This window comes from Pleurodeles waltl, chromosome 7, assembly GCF_031143425.1.
Source record: "Pleurodeles waltl isolate 20211129_DDA chromosome 7, aPleWal1.hap1.20221129, whole genome shotgun sequence".
Classification (NCBI taxonomy): domain Eukaryota; kingdom Metazoa; phylum Chordata; class Amphibia; order Caudata; family Salamandridae; genus Pleurodeles; species Pleurodeles waltl.
Genome location: NC_090446.1, coordinates 910,261,941 through 910,283,666, shown reverse-complemented (window position 1 = coordinate 910,283,666; position 21,726 = coordinate 910,261,941). Strand labels below are relative to the sequence as shown.

At 42.8% G+C, this 21,726-nt stretch overlaps 1 protein-coding gene across 1 annotated transcript in view; it reads left to right on the top strand.

The window, feature by feature from the left end:
* Positions 1–377: 377 nt before the first annotated feature.
* NDST1 (N-deacetylase and N-sulfotransferase 1) overlaps positions 378–21,726 on the top strand; it is a 484,786-nt gene continuing 463,437 nt past the window's right edge. Inside the window, exon 1 of the mRNA XM_069199555.1 lies at positions 378–642. The gene's annotated coding sequence lies outside the window, so the exon portion shown is untranslated. The remainder of the gene's footprint in view (positions 643–21,726) is intronic.

Here is a 21,726-nt window from a genome sequence, read left to right as displayed (position 1 = left end):
AACCACTGAAAAATCATTACTGCCTTATTAGCACTGATAATACATGAATTGGCAACAGGTAAGATCTTTGAAAAGTTAACATTCAGAATTTGGCCTTTTTTAAGAAAAAAAACATCTTGAGATGGTCTTACGGTGCTCATTGCTCCATGTGCCCCTAATAAAAATGCTCTAGTAAAGGGGAGTAGAATACTTTTTACTCCAAAAATCGCTGGGTGCCATTACAAATAGAACTCCAAGTCAAAAGTGGAGGATTTAATATATTTTCTGGCTACTGTGTCGTACAGCGGTTCGAAATCTGGTTGGAAAGCGGCCCGGCGCAGTCAGCGCGCAGAGGGTTAAATCTCCCTCCCACCCGGGGAGGCTGCGCCGTGCAGTGTGTGCACGCCCCTCGCCCTCCTTCCCCCCCTCTGCCTTCTTGCTACACTGCAGGAATTGAATGGCCGGTCCTTGAGCCCCTCCACGCTGTCCAGGGCCTGGGGAGCGCGGGCCTGGGGGCTGTCGGCCGGGACCGGACTCCTACGAGGGCCCCGGGGCCCGAAGGGGGGCCACGTGACCACGAAACGTGGGAGGCCCGCCGTGAGGGGTCGACTGAGTCAGGCCCATCCGCCCCGACACCCGAGGGAAGAATGAGCACAACAACAGGTAAAGCGCTGGCTCCGAGGAGGGGTGGTGGAGCCGGGGCGGCGCGGCGCTCTCCCTGCACCCTGTGCGCTCTGTTGGCACTGTTCGCAGGGCCGGAATGTCCTCCGTGCGATTGAACATGGCCTAGGCCCGTCCAAGCCTCGGGCTCGAGTCGGAGCGCAGCCCGAGCACTCGGATGGGGCGGCCAGGTCCAGGGAGCATCTGGCGGGGAAGGACGGGGCTTCAGATTTGCAGACCGTCTTTTCGGGGAGCGTTAAAGAAAGGTTGCCGCGAGATTTTCCTTAGTATGTTTTCGTTCCCGAGAAATGTTCTCGGCTGTGAAACTGTTTGAGACTGATCATTGCCATTTTTTGGGAAGAGTGCGGCCTGTCTATTTTTTGGGCGGAATGGGGTACTGTATTTGATACCCAAGCAGCATTAGAAAGAAACTACGATGCTGGAGCGATCGTTGCATGCCGACCAAGCTTATTTTGGTAACGATTGGAGGAAAAGTACATTTGTGGTTTTTAATTATTCGGGGTTGTAGAGGTCTACTTAAAACAGAAGTCCGTGCGGGTTTGGGGGTTTTACTGCTTCACATGACAAGTATGAACAGGAGAATAAACAATGTCATTGTGACTCCCGTCCTTTCAGAAAACCAGATTATTCCTGAAGAATTGACTGAGGGTGTTTAATTGCACTGTAGCGCCCCTTCCCTAAAAATGGTGGCTTTAAATACTTTGATCCGCTTCAACGGGTTCTGCAGTACATGTGAACTTTGGAGACCGCCCACTCTTAGGGCTAGCATGTTATGGCTACTCTTTACATTGTCTACTAAAGGGAGTATATATGCACATATCTTTAAACTTGATCCCCTGTGACTTTTGTTACCTTTTGGGGTCTGCTTGCACTTGCCATTGGCCCCAGCATAGTGTGGGTGCTGTTTAATCTCTCAGGTTGCAAATGCGTGAAGAACGTGTATGATCTGGCATTATTGACCTTTTGGTGCTTGTCAGCAGTGACTGGTGACATTCATCCAATTTGAGCACTGCTCACTATCTGCTTTGGTGACCAGCTACCAGTGGGGGTGATGGTCTTACCTGCTTTGGGGTTTAGTGACTACCCAAGAATTCTCCGAACAGGACATCAGTGACTATTCTGGGTATGCCTCTGTACGCATTGGTAAATACGTGTGGTTTGACTGCCCGTTGCCTCCTTCTATGGGTATTTTTCTTGAACGGCTCCTTCTCAGTTTTCTGCCTACTCCGTGTGATGTAGATGTAGTTTCAGGAAAATCCAAAACGTTGTGTGATTGGCTCACTTCTTTATTGAAACACTTTTGATGACTGCTATTCATGTTCCATTGCTATTAACGTAATCAAGTACTTCATGAGACAGGAGGCCCCTTCAAAGCAGGCTACATGATGCACAGTGTTACAGCAGGGTAAGTGCAGTATTACAAATCCGCAACTGCGTTTTGCTCTGCTATGCAGCTTGCATGTGCAGTCTTCCACAGCACAACTGTGATCTCATCACTTTAGTGAGGATAAGAGATACATCCGAAGTCATCATGACTCTACACCCTCTGTTCAAGTTATTGCTGCAACAAAATCGAGCTACTAACAAACCCATAAAACCAGGTAAAAACAAAAGTTGAATTATAACAATCATTGTCAAAGCCAATAGGTCTCTCCCATCAAAGCGATGGAAAGTAAAGTGCATTAGCGTTAGGTGCATTATAGTCTTCTTTTTTTGTTTTTTGACATGCTGCACAGCAGCCACACTGCTATACAGAACATTGCCAAAGTCTGGAATGCCCATGCTGTAGAGCATGAACAAAAGGGAATGGTAGAACCCTTAGTCTCAAAGGTGAAACTTATTGTTTTTGCCAGTGCTTGTTATTGGTCTCAGCACAACACCCCTGTAATTCAGATCAAACCAGTTAATATTCTCGTGCATGCAGAAGAAAAAATATCACCCAAAGAAAGCAATTGCGCCCATGTACGTGTCTTAGTGAAAATACATTTTAAGCTGTTAACATCTTTTGGTACAATAAAACAAATAACATCTGTTGTCACAATAACAATCAATTTCAAAGGCTTATCTGAAATGTCTGGCATAGAAAAACATAACTAGCAATGGCAAGAAGTCCAACCAGGACGACAGTGGAAAAAAACATAAATGTAGTACCCTAGTCACAGAACAATCTGTGGAAGGACAGCAATCAAGCTGAAGCCAGCAATACTTGGTCTGTGCTCCACCTGAAAGAAGAGGAAGTGAAGCCATCATGTGGTAGCTAATAAGAAGGCAGCAAATAAGAGTGACAATGAACCCAACAAATGTTAAGCACTGGGCGGGTTCATAGTCCCTTGTTGTATACAATATCTCTTTCAAGCTGTTGCAGGCGAGACCTAAAAATTAAGAGAGGCATATTATCAAAATTCAGTCTGCAGTTAAGAAAACAGCACCTAATTATCCAGCCTGCCTGTCAACAGGTAGCATGACACAACAAAAACACTTTTTTTTTTTATTTTTATTTTTTTTATTTTTTTGCTGTGACCATTTTATACATTTCCAAATCCTGCTTCAGGTTACACGTCTCCTCATTTCCCATCAGATCACCGTACCACTTGGCCCTCAGTACAACATATATTGGTCATTGAAATAGAAAGTGTATTTCCTCCTCAACCAGATATTTGCAATATGAACAGAACATAGTCTAGCTGTGAGAAGGGCCCACTTAAAAGTAAATGTATTCATGGTTGAAGTGCCTAATCTCAAACTTAATGTACAAAAGCAGGCTCAACTTTTAGCCAGGAAAGCCTCAAGTTTTGCAGTGTTCTTCCGTATAAAAAATGCACATTTCAAAGAGCCATTTGAGGCTTTTATGATCAGTCTATTCTGTAGGTACTCCCTAAAACATGGCTGTGAAATGGACTACCATACCAATATTATTGGTCTTTGGAGAAACCCATAACTGCTGCATGCTTCTCTATTTTGCAATTTTTCAGAGTTGTCTAAACCAGGCTAGCGATAGTCTCTACCACCAAAAACATCAGACAAGCAATCTATATAGTAGCTTAAATTAGATGCTCCCACACCCTAACCCAATGAAGGAGCTGCGTAACTAAGCCTGGGAGATATAGCTGCATTGCCAAGATCTAGCAACAGGGGGGTGTCAGTGAATACTATGCGGTGAGCACAAATTGCTTTACACAAAAAAACTGACTTAAGTAGAGATAGTAATGTCCCCATATTTCTGCTAGATACAGTAAGGCATTTTGGCAGTGTGTTGTATAGATTTCCAGGGCAGGGGACCCACCCACTCACCTTTCCTCCTGGCAAAACTTGTGTTTGTACCTCTGCAGTGTGTCAGGAGGATCTTGGTGCACTCAGCTTTTTTTTCTTCCATTTTAAGTTTGATAGAAATTGTCATTCTCAAATCTTGACTGACCCCAGTTACAAATTAGGGGTGTGGACTTTAATAAAATATTTACTTGTCTGTGGGACAGGCTACTTCCTAAATCTACTTGTCCCTTTGGTGCCATGTAGCGCTGTGACAAATTATGGCAGAAACCTCATTATGTAAGAGCTCTGATAATAGCCTCTCTGATTATGCCAGGGCTACTACTATCGTAGGACTTGAATACTTGCAATTTCTGTCCCTACTATAGCAATTTCCTTATTTTGCCACCCTTTCCGCAGATTTACATACTTGGGCTGGAGGAAGCAGTAAGCAATAAATAGTTTCAGGGCTGGAATACCTTTGAGTCTGCACACCTATTAACCTGCATGTTTTAAGGATTTTCAACAGCTCTTCTTTAATCTTTCCCCATAATGAGAGAGGTTGGAAATGTACTCCTGACAATGGCAGAAGTAGAAGTTCTTCCAGGGTTGGGAAAAACGTGGTTGGAGGGAAAGTGAATTTGTAAACGCTCAATAGATTTTCACATGAGCAAATCTACTCATGCATATTTGGTGAGGTTCAAATATGGTTCACATATATCTTCTAGGAGCATGACTTCCAGGTCTACTTTTATAAGTTCTTGAGAATTAGTGAAATCCACTAATTCAAAGACTTACACCATGGTGCACTTTTGTGACTTTCTTCTAGAAATGGGTCCCTAATTAGGTCTGGCAATAACAGAGGCATTTTGTTTTTATAAAACTGCTAGTTTCTCTTGCCATCTATCAGTTGGCTTTACTGTGAGTGATCACATTCTGCTGTTCCACAAGGAGCATATTGGCACACAGTCGTTTTGTTCAGTGCCAGGAACTACTGAGTCAATCAGTGGCGTAACGAAACTGGAAGGGGCTCCCCTGCAAGACTCACTCAGGGCAGGTGCTGTTCTGAGGGGCTCCCTGTATGGGGCTGCTGGACCTTTGTTACGCCACTAGTGGCAATGTGTGCTTTTTTGAGACCCCAAACTTTTTTTTTCTTTGTGCCAGTGTTTGTTACAATGGTGAGGGCTTAGCAGCTCCCACAACAATAAAGTGTTACAAAAGCATTTTAAAAACAAGACACAAATTGACGAAACCAAAAGACTCTCAAAAAATGTCGGATCGGTTGGCTTTGCCAGTGCTTCTTTTATTTCCATGCTTCACATAATCTTGTTGAAAATGTCAACACTAACAGGAATCGTTTTTGGAAATACTAGCATGCATCAACACATTTTACTAAATGACGTTTCTAAGAAAAAGCACGTAAAATTTAATCGAAGCAAAACATTTTTTTTCCTACTTGCATTTTTTTCTGAACATTTTATTTTGAAAGCAAATAATTATCACTCTTGCTTACAAGATTCTGTAAACACTTACATCTAACCAGAGAGCATTCTAGGAGCACTATACTTATCCTCATAGTATTAAACTTTTCAAACGTGTGCACACTTAAAAAAAAAATATATATATATATATATATATTTAGTACTGGAACCACTGTCAGTAGCGCAGTGTGACCTTTAATCGTTTATTTACAGCGCTCATCCCAATAATGTAGGCTTTTCATTAATGAACCAAAAAATACAAGTTCAAACAGCATTATCATATGGACACACATATTACCTCAACTGCAGACAGTTCCCTTTCCTGTAAAATGGCAGCCAAGGGGTTTGTGCTGTAGGGAGTTGGGCTACTTGTCCCAAGGACAGAATAAACATGAAAACCTGTTGCCCCTGACCCGAAACATTATGTCCCAGTCATGGGTCAATAGGAATTCCACATTCATGTGAATTATCCAAAGATGTTCACAAAGCATTTATAAGCTCTGAAAGTAATCAGATTAGTTTTAGAAATGTTGACTGCCAGCCCCTTTAAAGCTTAACAACTCATTGAATTTGTCTAAGATTCTGAAGGCCTCTTCAATATCAGTGAATAGGTAGATAGATGAATCTCTTTAGTCCAAGGGCTGTGTTTCAAATAGTGCGTCTTGGGACTAGAAAACATATTGTCCTCCAGCAATTCCTCAGTCTTGCAGCAGCCATGGGCCTGGCAGGTTGTTTGTGAAAAATTCACAGAATAGCTGGTGAGGAGCCACCTGGCAAAGCAGTGGTAACATTTATGAATAAAAACCTAGAAGCGCAGGCCACACCCGGCCACAGACTGGGAGGTGGGAGGTGGAGGTATGCTTCATGCCTTGGAATGCCTTCCAGCAGCCTAGGCCACAGGACAGCCAGCCAGATCTAGACAAACTAGGGATCGAGTTAAGCCTACCACAGGTTAAGGTGGCACACCCCCCACTCCCACCCCCTTCCCCAACCCTGGAGACTACAGACGGTGATGTGGGAGAAGCTGCATACAAGTCTTGCCCAGCAGTGACAGAGTTGAGAATCAAGGAACGTATACACTATATTGAACATGTTTCATCTTTACAAACTGGTGGCGTTTTAAACTCTGTGAGAACCATTGGGTGCAGAGGAACTGGAGACATTTGCGGAAGTTCAACACAGTCCTACATTGTAGATTATAAGAAAAAAGGAACTGCCTGAAATTGTAAGGAATACGTGAGGCAGTGAAGAGGATTCAGCACTTGCAGAAGCGGCAGGGTGGAGAATTCAAAAGAGGAAAAAAAGAAGGCTGGGTGCTGGTAGTATCAAGTGGATGACTGTTAGTTTAGCCTCGCCTGCCTGGTATTGAAAGGGGCAACTGCAGCTTCACAAGTGGAGTCTCTGGAACAGGGCATGAGCATCTACGTACCAATCCTGTTGTGACAGCTTAAAGACTCGTGTAGAGCTGCTGAGGTGAGCGGAGGAATCTTCGAGCCTGCGGTTACATAAAGTGAGTGGCTCAATTCGCAGCATGCTTACGCTGATGAGGTGCGGCCATCTTAGATCGGTCTGTTTTGGTGCTTAATAACATTAGAGCACAGGGGGTTGCCTTGAAGACGAGGTCCTCAGCGTGTCCCTGCCAAATGGGCGTGTCAATTGGTGCTTGACGTCCACAGTGTGTTTTTTTTTTTTTGTACTTAGGAGTGTTCCTCAGTACCAGCGGTGATATGCACACCTGTGAGGCAATTTACATTTATTCATGTGCGTTCACCATTGGTGATGCGCACACCAGTTGGGCTAATATATAGGAAAAGATTCTGACGCGCATACCTGTAAGTACTGTTGTTTCTTATTGTGTCCTTATAAAACAGTGATACGCACAATAAATTGTGACTTATGAGTACTTGCTGTGGTTCATATACAGAATTGTGCTTGAGGAAAATGCAGTTCTGGTGAAGTATAAAGTGAGGAATGTACCATTAGTGGTCAGAAATTAAATGGAAAAGGAGTTAACTAAGCCTTAGGAGGCTGGTATTATTGAATCTTCAGAGTGGATGTCTCTGGTGGTAGTTGCAAGAAAAACTGATGGCAAGATCCAACTATGTATTGATCTTAGGGGAATGAACAAGCTGATTCTGGTTGACAAATACCCTTTGCGGAAGATAACTGAGCTATTGTTAAAAATTAAGAATATGAAGTGGTTCTTGACGATGGATATATCAGCATACTAGCAAGTGCGATTACATGAGAACAACAGAAGGATCTCAGCATTTATAACTCCTGTATGGGTGTTTTCAGTTTATTACAATGCCTTTTGGACTGGTGTCTGCCGCACCATGTGTTCAAAGGTTGATTAGGGAGATCTTGAAAAGAATTGATGGAGCCTTGTATTTTCAAGATGATGATGTTTTGATAATGGGAAGGAATAGACCTGAGCTTGATGAAAGGTTTAGGTGTGTTTTGAGGAGATTTGCATTGCAAAGGTTTGACGGCAGAATATGAAAAATGTAAATTTGCAAAAGCTCAAGTCACATACGTGGGACGTGTTGTTGGTGGAAAGGGAATTTCGCTAAAAAAAAGTTGGTGGTAGCAGTAAAGGAAGATAAAGATGAGCTACACTCTTTTGGGACTTGTGGAGTGTTACTCTAAGGGCCGTATTTATGAACACATTTTCCCATAGACACAGAATGGGTAAAACCCTTTGTTACATCTGGCCCTAAGTTAATAAAAAAGAATACTTTGAGTCAGTTACTGAAATCTAGATGTCAATTTCTATGGAACAAGGATTGTGAGAAAGAGTTTGAGAGTACAAAAAATGAGATGCACAACAACTCCTATTCATGCTTCTGATCAAGATTTGCGTAGTACAATCACTGTGGAAGCAAGCAGGAAACGCCTGGGTGCGGTGCTTACGCAAATGGATGAGCGTGGAAAGGAATTGGGTAATTAGGTTTGCATCCCATAATCTTAACTTCTGTGGAAGGAGAATACTCTGTAATTGAGAGGGAGATGCTTGCTTGTGTTTGGAGCATGAAACATTTTAGATCATTTGTATGGGGCACAGACTTTAAAGTAAGGATAAACCATAAACCGTTGGTAAATTTTCTCACCACAGAGGATTTCCAGAAAGCATCCACAAGAATTGCAGGATTTTGTATGAGATTGCAAGGTTTTAATTATCAGCTAAATGATGTGCCTAGTGTCCAAAATGAAGTGGCTGACTATTTGAGCCACATACCATTACCCATTACAGTGCTTCCATGGAGTGAGTCGGATGAGTACCAGGTTGCGTATACAGATGATGAAGGTTTGAATTCAGTTGGGAAGGATGATTGGAAGAAAGCTAACAGAAAAGATGAGGTTTCGTGCAAGGTGAAACAATGTATAAGTGATGGATGGAGGAGACGAGAAGAGTTGTACTGGAGGTTTGAAGGGGGGGTTTGGAAAGTTAGAAATGAACTGGCTGTAGAGTCGGGTTTTGTGATGTAGGAAAAATCATTCCCCTGGAGAGTTTGAAAGGAAAAGATCTGGAACTTTCATGTAGGACATTTTGGAGTAGTGAGGACGTAGGGGAGAGTGAAATCTTTATATTGGTGGCCAGGAATGGCTATGGGATTAGAGAGACTAGTAAGGGATTGTTTCCAATGTACAAATTCAGATAAGGGTTTGAGGACAATGAGACCAACAATATGTACTGTGGAGTGTCCTAAAACTGTTGGGGGAGATGTTGGCAATCAACTTTGTGAGTCCTATTTAAAACCAGATTGGAGAAAGCCAATGAATCATCATTGTGTTGATAGATTATTTCAGTAACTGGGTGGTACTTGATAATGTACAGAGGGCGGATGGAGAAACTAGTGAGATTTTTGGATGCAGTATTCATGAGAGGTTTTTCAGGGAAAAAAATGTTGAGAGACACAGTTTAAATCCACAGTGGTTGAAGAGTTTCTTCAAAGGAATTGAGTGAAACATGTATTTACCTCGGTTTATCATCCAGCTTGTAATGGTGCAGTGTAGCTCTTAACCATATGATTAAGAGTACAATTCAGGTTGCAAGTTGTAATGGGGAAAAATGGGAGGGTGAGGTCAAGAAAATGTTGTGGACATCTAGGTTAAAACTTTCAATTGCAGGTTACAGTCCCTTTTGTTTTGATGCTTGGAAGAGGGCGATATAGGAAAGATAGTCTTGGATGGTTGGATAGTGCATGGAAGATAGAATGGTTCCTAGCTGTGGTTGGAAAAAACATTTTGAAGACTCAGTGTATTTTGGTGCCAAGATGGGAACCAAGGAAGAAAGGTGGAGGGCAGGTGAATGAGTGAAAGTCGGCAAGGTGGACAAGGTGCCTTAAGGTGAGAGAGTGTATTCAGGACCAGTGAGGGTGGTTGAATGTTTAAAAAATTCTGCAAGGCTCAGTGACAGCCGTGTATGGCACGAGTCGAATAGCAAGATGCAAGGAGATGAAAGTAATGGAGAAATTATATGATGACATATTGGATGATGGTTGGTTGTGCGAAAAAGGATGTAATGGTGGAACAGGAGGATGGAGAGTGTACATATGAGCGAATGGAATAAGTTCTGCTAGGGGAGGGTGGTGTGAAGATGGAAAAAACTGGAAGATTGGGTAGGATCATTCGCACACCAGCTAAACTCTCACTTTGTTTTAGAATAAGTATTATCTGTATTATTGGAGAATCTTATAAAATTGTGTATTAGAATAATATTTATTTATGACTGTTAACTTATGTAGGAGGCAAAACATAAGGTCTGCCACGGATATCCAATTTTAGGGCCATACATGTTAACCATTATTTTATTGTATTTTAATAGATTTTATAAAGTTTGATGTAAATATTCTTTTGTGGGCAAATGGTGGGGAAGGATATGTGGTGTTCATGCTTGCGTGCAGTGGAACGTAGGAGGTGATTTTTATGAGGTAATATAGAGTGTAAGAGGGCGCTGTGGGGTAGCGGTTGGGAGTTGCGAAGGTGACTAGGGAGAAGTTGCATACATGTCTTACCCAGCATTGACAGAGTTGAGAATAAAGGAACTTCTGCATTATATTGAGCATGTTTTATTTGTACACTGGTTTAAATAGAACAAGGCACTCGCAGATCGCCCCACAGGACGGACAGCCAGAACCAGACGAACTAGGGAGCGAGTTAAGCCTACCACAGGTTAAGGTGGCACTCTTCCCACCCCCCAACTTAAGACTGCATTGAGTTTGGGATGACTGCCTAACCACTTATGAGAACTCTGGTTGTTTATCTTTGAAGTACCAGTGTGTAGACTCTGGTGGTTTATAGCTTGATGTGATGTGAAACATTTATAATTTGATAGAAGACTTTGATGTGGTTTATGACTTTGATGACACAATTGATATATGGCCTGAGTTAGGATGTGAGTGATATGATCTGCAGCATGGGAGCAGTGCATTTAAAGTGTGAATAAACTGCTGCTTTTACTTCGTTATTTAGGCATTACATTTAATTGGGACAGAGTTTTAAAGTTATGCAAATCTAAATATATCACACACCGGGATACTTTTTGAGTTTTTCTAGTGTTTGGGTCAATTAACATGGCCTTGATTGTCCTGCACTGGCTGCCTCTTAAGCAAATATCCAGCATAAATTCCTTTTTGTTCTCCCTAGGATGCTTTTTTCACTTTTTTGCCCCTATTAGATAGCCAGAAAACTTGCTATTCCCACAAGCAATTGCTCAACACCTCATTGAAATATTAATGTTTGGAAGATATCTGCACCTTGGCAGATCAGAATTATAGCGCCGTCCTACTATTAATTTGAAATACAATACTTAATCCTCTGTAAGAGGCGCTGATAACTTCTGAAGAATCAGTGCTGTATAAAGTTAATCTTGGGATGCAAGAAAGCCGGCAAGCAAGATGGACGCAGAAATGTGAGGCTCCTGCGGTCTGGGGCCTAAACCCAACAACATCCTGCCCCTTCAGATTCTAACAACTGCACATCCTCATCTGCAGTGGCTGAATATACTGCGAAACGACATATATCCCTGATGACGAGATCCCAGAGTGTGAAAACCACGCTGACACTTTAGGTGCGGACTGGACAGTGCCCGCGTGGGTGTAGTCCTGCATGACCGGCCTGTAGTGAGAGTGGGCAGTGCGATTCATAAACGACACGGGATGCCTGCTTGTGCCATGAGGTGAATGTCGGGGGCCCTGCGGGCGGAGGTGCAGCTGTGGCTGACAAACTGGGCGAGGTCAGCACAGCCAACAGTTCTCGTGCCGCGGAGATGTGGAGGGAGAGAAGCAACAGGTATAACGAGGTGGATGGCCTCTGATGCCGGCCGCCTGCAGGAGCAGTACTTAAGGACGGTGAGCAACACAACCTCGAGAGACCGTCATAAATGCAGCATCAAGACCCTTTACCACCACGCTGATGCTCAACCTAGGGAACTTCCCTTTGCCTGGGCGCAGAGCAGTGCCCCTGACAGCTGTGCCTCCGACGCAGGATTAGTGTGCGCTTATTGCCACGGTGTGCTGGGAGGCGTGCAGTGCGCTGGCTTGCCTGGATCCTTTAAGCTGCGCGTTGGGACTCTATGCGGGCTGCCTGATCTCCATGTTGTAGGCGCCTGGGCCTGTGGTGAACTACACAGCACTCCTGGGACACTCATTATAGATCTCCTGAGCACCGGGGGTAACGTGCTCTAATTACCTCAGAGACTGATACTGGGAGCAGGGATGGGATGGTGAAGGCCCCCATTAAGGTACCCAACAACGTGATCTTGCCTGCCAGCTGCTATCTCCCTAGTATGGCCACAATTTGCAAACACTCCCGGGCCTGCTAAAAAAAACAAATTACAAGATTTTTATGAACATAAGCCACTCCTGCATCTCAATACTGAAGGTTTATTCCAAGCGTGCTTACCATTACAAAACTCTGAGTTATGATGTGTGCTGTGACCACATTGTTTGTTTTGCTACAATCGTGACGGCACGGAGGCTGGCACTCAACAGCTGGTGAGGTACTCTGTACAGTGAAACCCACCTTGCACCCTCCCCGTGGGCTGGGTCTGCTGGTGCCCCTATAATTGAGTTGTGGCAGAACCATTGATCTCGGGGGTGGGGGTGTTGTGGCCAGCACCCTGGACTCCTGAGGATGATCTGCTGGCACACAGCTTGTTGCAGACGTCCCCATTTTTCTTTTTCCCCTCTGAGGCTGCAGTGACTCTGGGGCTTGACCTGCACATAATCTGCGCTGTGCCGTCATGCAGAGATCGGAAGGCCACTAAACCAAACTATATTTTGATTCTCGCAAGTAGACTCTCGCCCAGGGAGGTAGATCAGATCAGACTCTGCGGTCTTGGAAGAAGGTGTGGTGCATCCATTGTGAAATCCCTACTCCTGACCCTGCAACAAAGCCTAACATCTATTGAGACTAGAATGGATACTTTGAGTATGAGAATGGTGCCATCACTAATAAACTGGAAAAACACGATGGCAGATTGAAGGAGGCTGAGCGCAGAATTTCCACTGTTCGGGACACAGTGGTGACTCGGGGAGAACAGCTATTGAATATGGGAAAAAGTACTCAAAATAATAGCTGCTTAAAACGAGGATTTAGAATGCAGATCCGGTAGAAACAACTTACGAACATTGGGGATTCCTGAATCCACAGACAGGTCATATGGAAGAATTTGTGGAGTACCTTCTGACCTCCCTATTTGGCACTGACTCCTCCAAAATGCTGACAGTAAAACAAGCTCATAGAGCGTTGGTGGCCAGGCCTCTGCCGTACCCCCTCACCCCGAATGAGGCCAATAATCTAGTCTTTTAAACTATCATCAGAGATGATCCTGTGCGTCTGGCCTGGGAAAAAAGAAAGCAGCACTTCGAGGGAAATACAGTGTCTGTCTGTCCAGACTTTACCATTGTGGTGCAGGAAGCTTGCTGAAAGTTTCTCCCCATCAAACAGATATTTAGTCAAGCTAACATCTCATATACTATGCTTTACGCAGCTCGCCAGTGAGTCTCTCACTGGGGCAGAGGTCATATCTTCACCTCTCCACAACAAGCGGGTGATTTTTTTTGTTGTGTTGTGTGTGTGTGTGTTTTTTTAGCGACACACATCACAGGCCACCTCCGCGGATCCTGTGCTGGCTCAGTCCAGACCTTCATCTCCGTTATCTGAACAGGGGAAGATATCTGTACAATGACAGAGACCATATTGATTAGAGCTTATCCACCCTGCACTGTTTTATTTGACAACATCTAGAGGTGCGGGAGTGGTGGTTCGATGCAGCCACATATGTCACTGCTACTTCCTTGCTATGCGCGGACCGTAGTCAGTGGCTTTTGACAGTCCCTACGAAAGTGTTTCAGAATTGCCAGGGGCACGTTGAGCTACCCCCACCCACAAAACGCCTCTCACAGATCCTATCATCTGCACACAATAGCTAATAGGAAGATTATACATGCATACCAATTGCCCTACACTTCATATTAACTGTCTCAGAAGGAACGTGAGAGGCCTGAGAGATCATCGCAAGCACAGATATATCATTGCCTACCTAGACAGACACAGTGTACACCTATCAATGTTGCAAGAAACACACTTCAATGATACACTGGGCACGACGTTTTGTACGAGATGGGCCTCCTACAGACAATTTGCCACTTTCGCATCTAAATCTCTAGGCACGGCAATACTGATACGAAGAACAACCCCATATATACCCCAGGATGCTTATAATAAGGCACAGGGACAATACACAATAAACGTAATCTAGGGCAGGCTCGCACAAACCCCCCCCTCACTATACTCGACATTCTTTGACAGACTATGGGGCCGCATGACCGATATTGGATCCAAAAATGTACTTTTGGGAGGGGACTTCAGTCTGTCCCTGAACATGGACCTGGAACAAATCAGTAGCACACATTACAACTGCACGCCATGTCTGTGACATTGTCGGAGCAGGGACTGCCTGACACCGGGCGCATGTTGCATCCGCTAACGGCGGAGGGAACCTTCTACTGAGAGGTACATGCCAGTTGATACAGATTGGACTATTGGCTCATTTCTCATGGGTTAGGGCCTTGGGTACATGATGTTGTGTATTTGTCCTGCACGCACTCTGACCACTCCCCGGTATTGAAATTGAGCCCTCTGGTTGCCAACATGATTTTTGCACACTGGAGACTCTCTGGGAGTCCTTTTGGATGTTCTTTCAGAGAGGAGTTACAACAAGAAATCCAAGACTTTTTTTGTTGTTGTTGTAGAAATCGACTCTGTACCCATGGTGAGCACTGTCTGGGAGGCCTTTATATTTACCGTTAGGGGCATCTGTCCGGCGAAGAGCAGGGATGTGCCTCAGGCCCTTGGGGACACACTTAAACGTCTGGAAGAGGAAATCAAATCACTGGAGACTCAATTTGAGGCACGTAATGATTTGGGGGTAGCCAAACAAATTCGAACATCACGTCGACACAGATCTGTTGGCCCTTGGTTTTTGTTTTTTTTAATGCCACGAAAGCCTTTGACTTGCTGGAGTGGGATTACTTGATGGTTATGCTCCGGAGAATGGGTTCCCCCAGCATAACTATCCTGGATTGCTCTACTATATTCTAACCCTAAAGCAAGGTTTTAAATTAATGGCATGTTTTTGGCTCCATTTGATATCACGAGAGGCAATTGGCAGGGGTGTCCCTTGTCGTCCCTGTTGTCTGCTCTCGCGAGCGAGCCACAGGCCGAAAAAATATTGACAACACCATAGACAGTATGCCGTCAGGTCTCCAACTAGACACATTTTGGTTTCGTTTTATGTCAACTACATTACTCTATATCTTAGAACAGTTTACATACAGCACTTAGTGAGTTTGTTCGCTTCGGCGGACTGCTCGCATCCAGAAAAATTAGGAAAAATCTAACCTTTTCCCCTTAGCTGCCAATACAGATAAATTCCACCCAGAATCCCCATTGAAGTGGTGCGAGTCAAGCCTCTGGTATTTGGGCATTGAGGTTTCCAGAAATAGGGAGAAATTACTCCAAGCGAATTATGGCACTGCCCTGTCTAAATTAATGGACAGTATAACTCTCTGGATATCAATGCCCTTATCCTTATCAGGACGTATTTCTCTCATGAAAATGATTATTTTACCAAAGCTGCTGTTCCTGTTCCTTAACATACCCTATCCATCGGGGAAGCAGTTCTTTAAACTGTTCAAGTTACAATTAATTAGCCTGTCTGGGCAGGCAACCACGGTTGAAATGGAAACTAATAACTCTGCCTTTTGAACAAGGCGGGTTCGAGGCACTGGATATGAAACTAGATTACGTATGCACCTAAGCTCACTATGCCATCTATTGGTTTAAGCTGCCCCCCTTCATGCCACACCTGGCTATTGAACAGGGCTACATGGCTCCTATTCCCTCCACTGCGTACCTGGAACACGAGTGGTGTCCCCAAGTTCTGGACTATTGGAAGGAGATTGAGACTGCCTTGTGTCTCGTGGTTACACAACCAATTGTGCTTACCCCATTAATGGCCATCCTAGGGCACACAGAAGACATAGAGGCCGATCACCGGAAATACATCTCACTTAGCCTGCTGCTTGCTAAGAGGTGAGTGGAGTCGAAATGGGGCAGGGGCCGAGCACCTACATTTAAGGAATGGCTGCAGGATCGAATATATTGCAGTGATCAGCTTACCCAGTATGCAGACTTGCTTCCACCTGGCTTCTAGACCCTGGGACATGTGGGGGCCTTTGGAATCTTCTTTATTATCTCAACCTTCAGCTGTCGTAGACATGTGTCTGAACACCACTGGCACATTGGTTAAGGACAACTGAGGGCCCTGCTTGTTATGCATGCCCTTGCAAATTTGCCTAATAATCTTCTTGTTTTATTGTCTGCGGGGTGGTTAAGGGCGGGATTTGAATAACTATGCACCTATTTTCCAGAAGTATCACAGATTGCCAAGATGAGGTACCAGGATGTTATGATTGTGAATTGTTCTTACATCTTTCTACTGTACGAAATTTCTGAATCCTCTGTAATCTACACCGAAAATGCCAATAAAGAAATAATCATAAAAGTTGATCTTAAATAAGGGTTAGAATGTTTAACTTGAAGCACAGTTGGGAAATCGGAAAGGGTGTAATGAACTGCTGATCCTTATTGGTATTAAAACACCAGCGAGTTTGATTCTTCCCGCAATGTTTCTGTTCAGACCTGCACTTCGAAGAGGCTCACATGACAAAACATGTATGCAAAAGAGAAAATAAAATGGAAAAAGAATGTATACTTGGGCCCTGCATGCATGATCTGGGTATTGGTGACTGGAATCATGCCCAACGTGATTGTAGTCCTTACTCCTCACTAGATTGAAAGCCATGTCTTTTGCTGTGGAACGAGAATGGGGAAGAGCTGGTATTTTTGTGCATATTTAATCAGTTTGAGGGCAAATAAGTAATGCCTTTTAGCATATGCCATCCCTTCAGTCCTTTATTTGATTACACCCTAAACAACTTCAGTTTTCATTTTTCAGGGTTGATTTGGGTCTACACTCCCACCAATCCACTCCCATCTCTAGGGAGACTCCCGTAATAGCAGGCAAACAGTTAAACAAGGGACGCAATAAATATAAACTGAAAACTTTTAAATACTTGATAAAACTCTGCATACCTGTCCTGGTCTTCTCTTCAACATGTGTCTACCCTTGGATCTTGATGGGATGACGGTCCTTTCTGGGGCCTGAATCCTCTTGTTTGCATAGCGAACACATGACAGTGTGTCAGTAGCCTCTAGGTGCTCGTCTGACTTCAGTGGTCATACAAGGACTTCAAAATGAACAGGAGAGCGGGTGGGAGCTTCTTAAGAACTGACCAATCAATCCTTGGCCGCCAGGCTGAGAATGCTAACAAATCTCTGAATATTGTGCTTTTGGCTCTGTGCATACTGTTTCAAAGATTTAATTGGGATGCAAAATTCCTACTTTATCCCTGGAACAAAAATATGTTGGTTAACAGGTTGCGATACTTACTTAGGGCTGGAGAACAGTTTGCACCACATCTGTAATTACAGATTCTTACCCCTTAAACAGCAGAAAGCGATAGGTCAAAATCATCAAAACTACCTCTGAATAACATTCCACTACAGGTTTATAGTATATAATCAGGGGTGTCAAATTTTATAAAATATCTGCTTATCCATGGGACGGGATAGTTTCTGGCTTCTTATCCTGTAAAGTTAAAAATCCACTTGTCCCTTTGGTGCCAGGCAGTGGAGTTGACAAATCATGGCAGTGTTTCTCTTTATATCAGAGTTCAGATCGTTACCATGGTGATTATGCATGGTGTAATATTAAACCAGGGTTTGTTTAAAGCAATCCCACAATTTGTTCACCTTGGAGCAGTAATTCTACATGTATGGGGCTGTAAGTATCAAGAAGCTGTAGTTCCAGAGTTTGAATGCTTTTTAAGTCTCTGCATACCTACAAACTTGAATGTATGAGGATTTTCAGCAACTCTTCTAATCTTGTAGCAAATTCTTCTCTTCCAATCTATTTACACACTGGGAACGGTTAGACATTTACTCCTGACAAGGGCAGAAGTAAAGCTTTTCCAGTGTTGGGGGTAAAAAGGGGTTGTTGGGAAAGTGAACTTGCAAAGGCTCAGGCTATTTCACGTGAGCAAATATAAACATGCATGTGAAAATGCAATAAACGAACTTTGTCTAGGAGTAGGTTTTCCAGGCCTGCTTCTGAACACTGTTCTCAATCTGCACTAATGCAAGAGGACATACATTAAAGGTGCATTATTGTGCCTTTTTTGTTTTTTAGGGGTTGGTCCCTGATTTGGTCTAGTGTGAAGCAAGATCTTCTGAATGTATTCATCCACTGATCTGTTGTCATGCACATTTTTCTTCCGCCCAATACAGCAAGGGTCAACCTACTTCCTCCATTGGCAACTAGGCTGTGAGTGACTGCATTCTGGTTTTTCTTTTTTTTTTTCCCACATGGAGTGCATCAGCACACAAAGTAGGTCCATTCAGTGCCAGGGACGTGTGGTATCAAAATACACTTCAAACGAAGTAATGAAATTGCAGTATTTATTGAAGATAATCAGACCGAGCTTCAGTAGTACGTAAGGGCTCAGGGAATCCCAGCAACTGCCTTCACATTCAATTGAAAGCATTTAAAGATTCCAAAGTAGAATAAATAGACAACCAATCGTAAAATGGTAGAATAATGCATCATAACAAAGCATCATCCACCCATAGAAAGGGAAAACCTGTTAAAGGAAAACATACTAAATGCCACACATCTTTTCCCTTTTTTTCTTTTACAAAACTAACCAACAAGCTACTAAAAAACACAAACAAAAAGAGGATACATATATATCTTCACTAGAAATATATGTTAAGGGTAACTTGATTTAAAAAAAAAAAAAAAAAAAAAAGTATTGCTTCTTTATACAGCATTTCAGAAGAATTCATTCAGTATATCTTCTGGGTAACCTGATCAACCGAGTACTGCTCCGCAACACATCATTGTGATCATTTCTTGGCACAGACATGATTGTTTTCAACCAATATATCTTTGTTTTTGAGAGGAATTGATTTATACATTTTTATTTACTTTAGCTGTTCTTCCCACGTTCTACCATTGACAATCTGGCACATGTACAGCCTTGCTCCTCACCTCTGTGACACTGACAGAATCTCTAAACTTTGTAGATCCCTTCTTCAGTAAGATAGGCTCCTTGATGCTTACCCAGTCACCTACTCCAAACTTAATTTTCTTGTTGGAATTTCCTTTGACTCCTGTTTTTTAGACATCTAGCAAAACTGGACTTGTCACTCATCCATTTAGCCTTACCACTTTCTGCAGCAACATTACATCCTTGACCTTTCATTTCCGTTATCCAAAAGGGGCACAATTAAGAAACTACTTTTCTATCAATCATGAGTTCGAATGATACCTTGCCAGTTACCGAGTGAAGAGTAGATCTATAAGCCCACTAGAAATCTCTGATGGCAGTTTCACTGTCCACCTTGGATTTAAGACCACTCTGAATGCACTCCACTGTGACCTTGTTGAACCTTTCCACTTAACCATTGGCCCGAGGGTGATAAAGTAAGTGGACTGCATAAATGTTTTACACCACACTTCTTTAAAAATGCTGTCATAATTACCAACACAAATTGAACACCATTATCTGTTAGCATTTCTTCAGGAACACTTCCCCTGGCAAAAACTTAGTAAAAAGAATGACAGAATTAGTATTGGGTTATGCCACCCCACGTAGCTCTGCCCATCTGGAAAGATCGTCATTCATCACAATGAAGTACCTCATATTATGAGCCAACACATGAAATGGTCCTAAAAAATCAACAGCCACACACTGCCATACCTTTTCTGGAGAAAATACTTGAACCAAGTCGGGCATAGAAGTAACTAAATGTTTGTCACTACAGCTGCGCGGAACACATTCCTTCAGTAATTTTTCCACATATCCAACACCCGGTCGCCAAAAAGAATTCCTGACCCTACATTTGGTGGAATTCGTGCCTAAGGAACCTACATGTGCTGTATCCAGAATTCTTTGACAAAAGCACCCTGGAGGCCCCAGCTGAGCTCCCCTCACCAAAAGCTCTCCTTCCAATGATAGCTATTGGACACTGTAGTAAAGTGTTGCAGTCAACACCTCCTGAACCTTTTCTCTTGGCCACCCCCTTTTTTTTAATTGTTTTTTTTTTTTTTTTTAATAACAGATTTCATAGTCTGGCTCAATGTAGCATCTTATCCCAACTGTTTGCACCATAACTCCGTGTCAGAACCCAGAACTTCATCTTCCACCTTGGCTACTATGCATTCTTCATTCTCTCCCTGTATATAAATTTTACTAGGATCATCATCTAGGGTAAGCGAGAAAAAAAAAATCTAGCCTGACATTTTTACCACCTGCGACGTAAACAACACCAAATTTAAACTCCAACAACTTGGTTGTAAGTCTGGCCAGCCTTGCTGCAGCTTTCTTACTTTTCCTGCCAGATAAAATGCCTCTTAATGGTTTGTGATCTGTTCTTAGACAGAATATTTTGCCCCATAGATATGATTTGCGTTTCTGACACTCCGCATGCAAGCCAACATTTCCCTTTTCAATGACTGAGTGTCTGGTTTCAACTTTTTTCACCCTTCTGTTGGTTAAACCCATAGTTACTTTATTATTGTCATCCTACTGTGAAAGTGCAGCAACCATGCCATAAGCACTAGCATCTGCAGTAACAAATGTTTCCCTACCCTCAACATAAGGTTGAAGGAACAGAGCTGAAACAATATTTTGATGCTTTCAAAGCTTTGTCGACCTTCTGTTGACCACACAAAACTAGTTATCCTTTTTAGCAAGAATCTAAAATACTCGGTCATGCTTACAAAATTATTAATGAGCTTAGAATAAAATTCACTTAGTCCTAAGAAGGACCTACGCTGTTCTTTATCAGTAGAATGAGGTGCATTAATTATTCCATCAATATTGCTAGGTTTAGCTCCCTTTATAGTCAAAACATGTCCCAAATATTCCAGCTAATTTACTTCATATACACACTTGTTATCTCTCATTGTGACTCCATTGAGTTTCAATATGGATAACACTTTTTTCTACACACTGGTCATGCTTTTATTTTAGTATCCGCAAAAAATAAGATGTCGTATTGAAAAACAAAATAGGACGTTTTGGATAGGTATGTAAGAGTCAAACAGATTGGTATAAGAGCCTAATTTTTAGAGGATGAATGTGACATACGCAGTAAAATTGAGGAGTTAGTTCTATCAGTTGACTGTATTGAAGCAGGGAGTGTACATAGTAATAGTAAATACAGTGACCTGTGCATAACAATCCTTATTGATGGAATATTCAGTTTTGTTAGATTCAGGAGCAAGAATCACTTATATTTGTATTTAATAATACAAGGAATCTTGGGCAGACAAAGGTCTTTTCACTCCATATGTCATCACAGCCACATCTGAAGGAAGCAGAATTGATTTGTTTGGGTATTTTTGGCCAGATCTTCATTTTGAGACTAAAACTATTGAAAGAAAAGTTTATGTAGCACACAACGATATAAGTTTGCTAGCTTGGTGGCATCAGGTGGATCTTGGTTTAATGATTAGACCGGGCCATAAGCATCCTGTAACACTTGTTAATGCGGTATCTGATGTGGTTTGGAAAGATACATTTAGAGGGTTTTTTTCAAGACAAAGTAGGAAAAATAAAAAATGTTGTACACGGTCAAAGAGGGAATTAATCTAGTTAAACATAAAGTGTGCAATGTTCCTCATAGTGTGAGCTGTGAGTTA